General features: G+C 31.6%; 1 pseudogene; it reads left to right on the forward strand.

Annotated features, from left to right (window-relative positions):
• The window catches only part of LOC111394002, a 22,470-nt pseudogene that overhangs the window by 1,365 nt on the left and 10,056 nt on the right, over positions 1–11,049 (forward strand).

Here is an 11,049-nt window from a genome sequence, read left to right on the forward strand (position 1 = left end):
AAAAAAATAAAAAAATGATTAAATATTTATTTAAATTCTTTATTGATATTTATTTAAATGATTTGCAAATAATTAATTTGATTGATATTTTAATTTCATAATTTAATTGCTTATTTTTATTATTTTACGAATGTTTAAATATTTATTTAAATTCTTTATGTATATTACTTATTTAATATTTAATTATTTCTTATAATTTTTTTACTAACACTTATTTTCATCATTTATTTTAATAGTTTCATTGCTTATTTTAATTATTTTACTAACACTTAATTTAATTATTTATTTTTAATTAATGTTTAAATACTTTTTTTAATTCTTTATGCATATTGCTTATTTAATATTTAAAAATTTATTTTAATTGCTTTGCAAAAATTTAATTTGATTGATATTTTAATTTCCTAATTTAATTGCTTATTTATTATTTTACAAATGTTTAAACATTTATTTAAATTATTTATGTATATTACTTATTTAATATTTAATAATTTCTTTTAATTTTTTTACTATTACTAACATAAAATAAGTAATTAAACTAAATTGGCAAATAATGAATAATTAGATAAATAATAAAACATTTATATTTAGCATTTCAAAGAAATAATTTTAAATACATAATATACATTAAAATTAAACAATTCAAATATTAATTAAATATTAAACAACACAATATAAGCAATTAAAATAAATAGTAACTTCAATAATTAAAGAAAATAAATAAATAAGTAATTACAAAAAAAAAAAAATTGTCTGGGCCTAGACAACGGTCGGCCTAGATGGCCCAGTCAACTAAGTCGTCTTGGCACAATTGACTGGCCCCTAGACAGCCCAGTCAACTGGGCCAACCGTTTCCTTCATTAAGATCATCGAAAAATTCCATTTTCGACGACCTCCACTCCATTTTCCTCTGAAATTATTATCCTTACCCAAAAATCATGTATTTTTCCAAAAATCAACACATATATAAAATCATGTTTTTTTTTTTTTTTTGCCAAAATCAACATAAAAACATTAAAGGGTTGCCTATTTTTTCTTTTTTGTCGGTGCTATATTAATTTTTCTCTTTCCTTACTATCTTCTCTTTCTTCTTTAAATGATAAGGGTAAATTTGGATTTCTCTTAATTTTCAATATTTTAAACATTTTTACTTTTTTTTTCTTTTTAATTGGTCAAAGGCCTCTTTGGAAAAATAGTCGGGTCAACCGGCCATTGGCTACTATTTCCTCGCTGGTGGTGCTCTCAATTTTCGGTTGCTATTCCGGCATGGCCTGGACCATCTTCCACCTCTCCCATTCTGTTGTACGTTTTATTTTAGTTTTATTTATTTTTTCAATTTTCTTTTCATTGACTATCTTTTGTACTTACGTATATTTGTTTGTGTATATGAATGATGAAATGTGACAAATTGTGTCATCTCTGATGTGGAGATTTATTTTATTAATGTTTTGAAACATTGCTGACGTTTAGTATCCTGAAGATTGAGTCCGGTAGGCATGTGGGTAACAATAGTGCTTGAATATGCAAATTCTCTGAGGAGAATGTGTTGGGTTCGAACCCTGGACCTTTTGGTCATATTGCTTCCACAGTTCTTTTAAAGGCAAAAACGTGTTCAATGAGTTTGACACTTCTTCCCCTTTTAAATAACAACATTATACTGGATCATGACACGTGTGATGATGGTGGCCGTTGGATCAGGCTTCTGGATGCTTCTGATATTATTTACTCTGTTTGGACTCATTTTTTACTCAGCTGAATCGTCATTTTCTTTCAAGGGTTTTCTCTCTGCCGTTTTTGAGTTTATACGATCCTTCTTGAAAACTCTTCGAGTTTTCTCCTCTGTGATGTGATTCCTTGAGAGATAATAGTGAGGAAATACAGTAATCTCACTGTAATACTACTGATTGTATGAATGCTTCACTTTTCTGAGTGATTAGTATCAAGAATCTGAGTGATTCTTGAGTTCGGTAGTGGCTTGTAACAGATCTGAGTGATCTGAGTGATTCCTGAGAGAAGAATAGTCCTAGCACCTTCGTGTAGAAAGATAAGTCTATGTGACTATCTTGTGATCTGTATTTCTGTATTTTGACTTCCATATTTTTGAGCTTTTAGTGCAACCGAGCTAGATCCGTTTTATAATGGATGCTCAACAGGGGATTAGGCTTTAAGCTGAACCTCTGGGGCTTCGGCCGAAAAATCCTTGTGTTTTCACTTTACTTTCTGCATTTAAATTTCTGTTTTGAATGGTTGTGTAAATTTTGGTTTAATCGTGAATGACTTCTTTGATTAACAGAATGCTTTATGAATTGAGAATTAAGTGGGGAAATTAATTATTTACTAAATGTTCAGTGCGTAGCCTTTTACGGTGTATAATATAAATATTTTATGGTCCTCATGCATTTTAGGCCTTGATTTTTGCTCAACTAGAATGTAGATCATATATGACTTAATTGTGAAATGTAGGTTTTTTACCCATGAATGTATTGGTGGAATAATGATGGCAGAAGATCATGGGTATACATTGATTGAGGAAGGGTTATGAACTTCTTGAATCTTACAATTCTTTGTAGCATTTTGCTTACAGGTAGAATTAGTGTGCTAATTGTTTCATCATTGCCTAACTTTGACAAAAAAGTTTTCCTAGGAAATATCATCAAAAAAGTTTTACAAGCATTGTGTTATGGTGTCTGTCATATTTATATGGGCAATGATGCACGTTTATGATTGTTTTCTAAGTTGTAGAAATTGAATAGCAAGATTTAAATGAGTTACAGGAACTAAAGTAATTTATAAGCAGTTGTATGAATGTGTTCATTTTTTAAAATGTGCTTTCTTTATCCTTTTGTGTGCTAGAATGTGCTTAAATTATTTATAATTATGGTAAAAAAAAATTATCTGCATTCAGGTTACATATCAGTGCTTTCGCTGGAAGAAGGGAACACCATTTGGGATTTGCAGAGGATCAACGTATCTACAATAGGTTGACTTGGTGGGAGCAAATAGATGGTGGCAAGCAGCTCACTCCCAATAATAAATTTTTGACAGTCGTTCCTCTGGTGCTGTGAGTAGTCTCTCAATCCCCTAATTTTATATATTTGAGTGGTCATCTCAGTAACAATTGTCTTTCTGTCCAATTTATTTCAAAAAGAACATATCTGCTTTGAATCAATTATATGGGTGCCTTGCGATGGATAATTCATGGATAGTGTCTTTGAACTGCTGCCAAGTAATATTGCTGTATGGCTTTTCTCATCAAGCTCCAAATGCTTAATGGTTACATCAGAAACATGTTTTCATCATCGGAATTTAAGAATATAATATCCTCAGCATTGAGATTCTGTTAGCCTATGGAAATATCCAAGGCTCTTATCACATATTTATTTCCTAGCGTTTATTGGCTAGGGACATAATTGGTCGAGTTGGTGAATGTTTAATTTATCAGCAATTCATAGTGTGTGCGTGACCTTTGAGTTACACAAGTGTGAGTTATAATGCTTTTAACTCTAGTTTGGATATCCATATATTTTGAATTTAATTGTTTTCCAGATGCCCCAACATCAAAAATGAAATAGTTGGTATCGATTTGGTTGACAATCTTTTGTATGGTTTATGTAATGGAAAGCCATGAAATTCTTACCCTCCAGACAACAAATATTTACTTTCTGAGAATCTGCTTCAGGAGGATAAGTTTTTTTTTCTGGTTCGTTCAAATTTCTTTTCCACGTCCACCTAGAAGTTCTTAATCTCTTAAGTAGTCTTCTATGCACATACTAATTTTAATATCACTTTTATGTTTCTACTTTTGCTGGATTATGTTCAACAAGGCTTTGTTTGTCCAGTTATTTATACGTTTCTTGGTAATTTCATTATCATAACATGTTCTGATATGTAATTCTGTTTATTCACTTAACTTTTGCTTTCATGTCCCCAACTTATTTATCCTTATTTTGTGACATGACATTATGTTTCTAGTGGATTCTTATGGCAAGCATGGATAATAGTATAATACCTTGTTCCTAACACTGTAAGTAAACTGTATACATATGACCTTGTTTTTCATGTGCAAATGTTGCTTGTCTTAAGATATATGCTTATAGATAGTAAACTAATCAAATTTTATGATGCACTTGCAATATTTATCTGGTTTTGGTTCTATATATTATTTGAAGAACTCATTTTGAGGCTCTATGCAACATTGCTTTGGAAGACATTAGAGCACAGAGAGTTTTTGGATATTCCTGTTTTACTTAATATATTTTACTTCGAATCTTCGATATACTTTTCTTTGAAGTCCCTCTCTCTCTCTTTCACACACACACTCAAACTTAAGCCCACCTGTGTACAAGCACTCATACTGCGGGATTACTGATTTTACTGGTTCTCTCTCTCTCTCTCTCGGGCCTTTTGTATATATTATATATTAATTTCTGAATGAGGTATTTTATGCTCCATGGTTATAGAATCATCAAAAGATTAATACTTGTACTTAAATGGTGCAAAGTATACACACACTACAGTTAGATATATATTTTACCATGTGCCCTTAGAGCACATCTCCAAGTGGTAAAAGGAGAGGGTGGAGAAATCCAGCTTTATTTGAGGCTGCCGCATCAAGGGTTCGAATCCTGAAATATGGATTTGACTTTTGGGTAAGTGTAAGTGTACAAGTAGCCTTCCACCTTATACCCTTGGAGGCATAACCTGCGATTTACCTCCCTCACGATACTCCAGGGCAGGGGCGGTGGGAACCTTTAAGGTTGGGGTTCAACCTTTATATTTTACCATGTGGTATTCTGCACAGTTTCTGTCAACTAGTGATTGGTACGATAGGTATGGCTTTACCAATGTATTGTCCTTGGATCGGGAATGGACTTTGTACTTCTCATTATTCTTGATTCGTTGAACTACCACAAATTACATAGAATAATGGGATCAATTTATCCCCCGTTTGAGCCCCATTAAATTTCTAATACATTTTTCTCTTTCTTATTTTTAACCACACATTCTTCAATAAAATAATATTAAACATAAACCAAAATTTTTTCCTTATTTTTCAATCACACATTCTTCGAAAAAAACATTATTTCAAAAATTAGAATATCAAATAATGAGAACCAAACGGGGGCTTTATATTAACTAGACAAAAAATATCATTATATCTAAAAGAGTTCAACATCATTATTTGGAGCTCATTGATTCAATTCGAATTCTTGATTATACAGTGCAAGTGATATTAACTTAGTTCGAAGCCTTGTTGCTGTGCAATGATATGTAAAAATCTTGTATTTCCAGTCAATGTTTTTCCTAACTTATTATGGACCGGTATCAGATTATTCGACCATATCATGGTTATTTTAATATTCAGGCATCAAACATGATTAAAACATGGTCAATGATTCTAGAAATTTGTGAGTAGTAAATTTGTTTCTTATTTGGTAGCCAGCCATTGCACTTGATTTTAAAATTTTGTAACGTGGGGCTAAAAATTTTTACTATGAAGTATTATTATCCATCAAGTATTTTGTACTTGTGCATGGTTGTTTTGAACATATACGAATTAGGGGTTTAAGGTTGCTTTTTTGTGGATGAACTGGAACAAGCTAGTTAAAACTTGCTGTTTACCAATAGAATCTCATTTGAGAATGTTTCAATTGCTAAATAAGGGCCCGTTTGGTAGGAATTTTGAGAATTGATTTTTTGACCGTTAGAAGAAAAGTGGGGTCCACATGTGAGAGAAGAAGTCAAAAATTACGGCTTGAATAGTAAAATAACGATTAAAAAATCAATTTTTTGGGGTAAAAAATCCCTACCAAACGGGGCCTAAATCTGGCTTGAACATGTTTTGTAAGTTGTAATTTGGATGATATTTAAAAAAAGTGTGAAGCTGCACTCAGATTTGGCACAGTTCAAGCTAATCTTTTAAAGACTTGCAAAGGACTCTTAACCAAATCTAAACTCAATATTAAATTTTCAATTTTGTTACGAACTCACGCTGAGTTTTTTTTTTTGGCTCCACTTGACTTGTTTATCCTTCAGGCCATTTCTAATCCTTACACACATTAACCCTACTTCTTTCTGCTCCCAGTGCCCCAACTATCACCTCTTATGGAGAATTTTGATACACGACACATGCATTAATGAAGGGAACAAATCTACGACGGTGTTAATTTTATAAAATTTGGTCCTAGGTAGCATAACCTTGTTTTTGAGGGCTTTAATATGAAGGATACAGCATCTGGTGAAAAAATACACACTGGTGATACATTATAGTTGATATAAAGCATTTCAGAGTTTTGAAGTGTTGAATTTCCAACTTGTTAACCAATGTGTAGGCTGCAGATTGACCATCCTCTTCACCTACTCTAGAAGATTCAAGAAGGGTGGAGATTTAGCTGGAAGACAAGCTTAACTAAATTCTGTTACAAAAGCATGTTGGGGTAGGGGAGTAAATATGTTAGATACGGGTTATAAATAGGGGGAAGAAGTAGGAGATAGGCAGGCAATCATTGAGTAGAAAAAGTCTGGTTACTTTCCTGTATTTCATTTCTCTGCGTTTACATTCAGCATTATAATAAAATCCTCAGAATTTTCATCTCTTTCAGTGGTTTCCCATCAAATTGGTATCTGAACATCAACGTCCTGATGGCCCCAAAAAAACGGAAGGCAGGGTAGAAGCAGTGGAGAGAGATGTTGAAAAAATGAAGGTGGAGATGCAGCAACTTCCAGGCCTAGCAGAATCAGTGGAACAATTAACCCAAAGCTTGGCTATAGTACTACAATCCATAGAAGGAACTAGGAAGGCGGTGGCTACAATGGCAAATTCAAAAGTTGGGGAAAGTAGAAATATAGAAAAGGATGGATCAAGCGACATTACCAGGGATCCTGCTACAAAATAAACAACTGGCAAACATTGGTGATCAACGCAGCCTGGATCATGGCAAATGGTCGGAGGGGTCGGGTGAAGCTAATTTCAGGGGAGGTATTGTCACTGCCGACCAATACAAAGGAGGAGATAATTGGAGAAAAATACGAAAAATCAAAATGCCCATTTTCAGTGGGACGGACCCGGATGGATGGTTATTCCATGCTGAGAGATATTTCGATATTAATGGGTTGACCGAGCAGCAGAAATTAGGGGCGGTAGGGGTAAGTCTTGATGGTGACGCGCTTTCATGGCTTCAATGGATAGAGGCGAGAATGCCGTTCCAAAATTGGCAAAAGTTCAGGCACCAACTGCTGCTGCGATTCCGATCAACATAGGAGGGGAGTATGTGTGAAAAATTTCTCGTCAAAGGACAAAGGGACACTGTAGCAGAATTTCGATGGGAGTTCGAAGTGTTAGCCGCACCATTGAAGGAGATACCATATGAGGTCCTGAAAAGTACGTTCGTTAATAGGCTTAAGCCAAAAATAAGGGCTGAAATTAGGGTATTGGGCCCAAAAGGACTGGACCAAATTATGGAGAACCGAAATTCCATAGTTAAGGAAGCTTGGGAATTCACAGCCCAAAGACCCATCAAATCAGCCCCAAATCGCTGGGATGCGAAGAAGCCAAAGACGACGTTCCCAGTTAAAATGGCAGGAAATACCTTCCAATAGCCTAAAGACAATGATAATTTGTAAGATTAGGCTAAGAAATGAAAACATTTGAAAAATAGTCTTCAAATAATAATCTTTCTAAAAATACCCCTTATAGAGAAATTACAATCAAAACCACTACAATGTATAAAAATTTTCAAATAGGTCCCCAAAGAAATATAGATCATAAATCTTTAATAAATTTAAATCCAAATATTATAGAAAATTTTATTGATTTAAAAAATGCAACAGAAAATTAATTAAAATATTTAGAAGAAGATCTGAAAGGATTCTTTACAGAATATTTACATCCAAAATTAAAAAATAAAAATATTTCTATAGATAATATATAATCAAAACAGAAAATGATATATATAAACTTATTCTTAATCTAAGAAGAAGGATTAGAGAATTAAATATAATTATTGAAGAAAAAGTTTTAATAAAAAATAGTAAATTTTATAAATTTTATAAAGAATTTAAGCATTGCTGAACCATCAAGTTCACAATATTACATTAAGATAAGATATGTAAACCAAGAAGGGTTTAAGAAGAATCTTCTTGTCCTCATAGATACTGGAGCAGATAAAAGCCATGTAAATGCCAAGTTTGTTAATCATTTAATAGACTTTGAAATACCAGAACCATATATATTTAAGGATTATTTGGGAAATAATCTTGAAATAAGAAAATATGTTAAATTCCCTTTTATACTTGTAGGAGAGGATCAGAAAGAATATATTAAAGAAATAATTTTATATAAAGATGAGTTATATGGAGTAGATCGTTCACCTATTCTACTAGAAATGAACTTTCTTGAGGAAATATAATCCTTATAAAATTTGTCAAGGATATTTAAAAATAACAGTTGATGATAACCCAATCATCATACTAAGAATAGATGAAAATATGAAATCATTGTTATCATAGAAAGAGTAATAAGTACTAATCTCATGAGTCCATATATTGAAATTACACTCAATATAAAAAGCTATTGTAGAATTAAATTTCATGCTTATTTAGATACATGAAGTACAATAAGCTTATACTTACCAAATGTACTACTATCTGAATACTGAAAATATAATTCAAAGAAGATAGTCACTGCTACAACAGCAGGTGGAAATAAGGTAATATACAACAAGTATAATACGCAAGTACCTTTTCTAATTTCCTTTAAAGAAATATTTGTTGATACAATATATATGTCAACCACAATAGGATGTGATATTTTATTAGGACAAAATTTTCTATTAAAATATACACCATTTACACAATATATTGATAAGTATATGTTCAAAACACCTTGTGCACATAAAATATTTACACCAAAAATAAATAAAGCTGTTACAATTGTATATAGGGATATAAACCATCAGAATTCCTCAACCAAGCGTGGTGGATGTTGGAGTACAGAAAAATTTAAACCAGTTACAGTCTTAAAAATGACAACAGAAAATAGGTTGGAAAAATTGAAAAAAGAAATTTCTGAAACATATTCTGAAAATCCATTAGAAAAATGGAACACAGACAAAGTAAAGGTAAAGATAGAATTAATCAATCCAGACACTATAGTAGGAGTCAAACCTATGAAATATAGTGTTGATGATAAAAAGGAATTTAAAAATCAGATAAAAGAATTGCTAGAAGCTAGATTGATTGGGCCTAGTAAAAGCCCACATAACAGCCCAACTTTTATGGTTAGAAAATATAGTGAGATAAAAAAAGGAAAAGCCAGAATGGTAATAAATTACAAAAAGTTAAATGAAGTTACTAAGTTTGATGTATATTATTTACCAAATAAGGACACCCTTATTAAGCAAGTACAAAATAAAAAGATATTTTCAAAATTTGATTGTAAGTCAGGGTTTTGGCAAATCATGTTTACAGAAGAAAGTAAACCACTAACTGCATTCAGTACCCCCAATCCTTTGGGACAATACGAATGTAATGTAATGCCATTTGGTTAAAAAATGCACCACAGATATTCCAAAGAAGAATGGATGAGGTAATAAAACCAATTACTCATTTCTGTATTGCATATATTGATGATTTACTTATTCATTCAAATAACATTGATGAACATATTGAACATCTTGAGAAATTCTGTTATATTATGAAAAAACATGGTATTACACTTTCTCAAAAGAAAGCTGAAATAGCCAAAATAGAAATAGAGTTTTCGGGATTATTTATTAAAGAAGGAGAATTGCAATTGCAATCCCATATTGGAGAAAAACTTCAAGAATTTCCTGAAAAAATCAAAGATAAAAAATAATTACAAAACTTTCTTGGTATATTAAATTATGCTGAAAGATTCATTGAAAATTGTGCCAAATTAAAAAATTATTTTCTTCCAAAGTTAAGAAAAAATATAATGTGGTCTTGGAAAAAATAAGAACCTGAAAATATAAGGAAAGTTAAAGAAGATTTAAAGATATTGCTCAAACTAGTAATACCACAAGAAGAAGATTTCTTTATTCTTGAAACTGATGCTTCAGATTATTACTGGGGAGCCGTCTTAAAAGTAAAAAAGAATCATAAAGAATATAAATGTGAAAAAGATTGTGTTTGTCCTGAAATACTTGCAGGTTATACATCAGGAACATTCAAAGAAGTTGAAACAAGATATGAGATAAACAGAAAAGAACTCATTGCTATTAAAAGAGGAGTTCAAAAATATGAAGATTATTTATTACCAAAGAAGTTCTTGATTAGAACTGACAATACTCAAGTCAAAGCATTTTTGAAAAATAATGTTGATCCATCTATTGCTAATAGATATATTATTAGAATACAAATTTGGTTCTCATATTTCAAATTTGATATTAAATATATTAAAGGAAAAGCTAACTTTTTTCCTGATTATCTTAGCAGGTATGGAGCTAGAACAACTAAGAACGAAAGTCCAAACACTTGAGATAAAAGTTTCCTATTTGGAAACCCAAATTCAAAATATTCAAGATAGCCTTCGAGGCAAAAATATAGCCCTTGAGGCAGAAGTTACTTGTACCCAGACTAGTATCCCTTCGCAGGGACTTGTGAATACTAGTGCTCTCCCCGAGGATAAAGGAAAAGAAAAGAAGGTAATAGGAACCCCTTTACATGGAATACTTAAACCTATTATTGGTAATAAAGATATTCAAGATATCAAAAGAGAAGGTAACTCTTCACAGAGCCATACTCAATCTAAACTTTCTATTAAAAGAATATATCCTAAAGATATTGTCAAGATATGCCATCAAGCAAAAATTCCCAGAAAAGATAACCATGAAGAAGTAACACTCTTTATTGTTATTTTCAATATTTTATCATATTGGTATCTGGAGATTGGAAAGTGGATGAAGACTCTCCACTATTCAAAATACAACAAGATAAATTTTTATCCAGGAGCACCAGCCAACTGAGTTCGAAATTGCTTTAAAATAGGAAATATACTTTGTATATATCCTAGCAAAGATCTCAAAGAGATAG

The sequence above is a fragment of the Olea europaea genome, chromosome 4 (assembly GCF_002742605.1).
Source record: "Olea europaea var. sylvestris chromosome 4, O_europaea_v1, whole genome shotgun sequence".
NCBI classification, from domain to species: domain Eukaryota; kingdom Viridiplantae; phylum Streptophyta; class Magnoliopsida; order Lamiales; family Oleaceae; genus Olea; species Olea europaea.